This window comes from Palaemon carinicauda, chromosome 21, assembly GCF_036898095.1.
Source record: "Palaemon carinicauda isolate YSFRI2023 chromosome 21, ASM3689809v2, whole genome shotgun sequence".
Taxonomy (NCBI): Eukaryota; Metazoa; Arthropoda; class Malacostraca; order Decapoda; family Palaemonidae; genus Palaemon; species Palaemon carinicauda.
Window position 1 is genome coordinate 113469923 of NC_090745.1, and position 869 is coordinate 113470791.

Here is an 869-nt window from a genome sequence, read left to right on the forward strand (position 1 = left end):
AGAACGACTTGCCATAGCTAAAGAGTCTCTTCTACCCTTGCCAAGAGGAAAGTGGCCACTGAACAATTACAGTGCAGTAACCCATTGGGTGAAGAAGAATTGTTTGGTGTGGTCAGTTGTATGAGGACAGAGGAGAATATGTACAGAATAGGGCAGATTATTCTGTGTGTGTGTGTGTGTGCGTGTGTGTGTGTGTGTGTGTGTGTGTGCAGGGGGAGAATGTACCATAACCAGAGAGACGGATCCAATGTACTCCTGTCTGGTCAGTCAAAGTACTCACTACCCAATGTACTCCTGTCTGGTCAGTCAAAGTACTCACTACCCAATGTACTCCTGTCTGGTCAGTCAAAGTACTCTCTAGCGGTAGTATCTCAACGGGTAGCTGGTGCCTATGTTGAGATACAACCCTAGTCGGAAAAGAAGGATGCAATGCAATAGAACGTCTTTGCTATTGTGTATATGTAAAGCAGTCTCATTTAAGTTCAAGAAACCAAATGAGAACGGACATACACGTTCTTGGAAGACATTCGGAGAAGGAGAGTTGCAGCAACCGGTGTCTTTAAACTTCTCCGATACAGATTCCGGATGTCGTGGTTTATTTCCGAACTTTATGGCTCACAAGAGAAAATGGAGATTTGTTGAAAAGCAAAAAAAGGAAGAAATAGGATTTTTGTTTCATTTTTTTTTATACGAACTGGTATTCTCTTTTCCCATCATAATTTCTAAGAATAGAAATGAACCCACTTAGGTTCAAATTAGAATATTCCATGAAGCAATATCATGCATGCATACTTCAAAAACCGTACACCACATCATCATCATTATTATTATTTTGATGATGATGATGACGATGACGATGATGATGATGA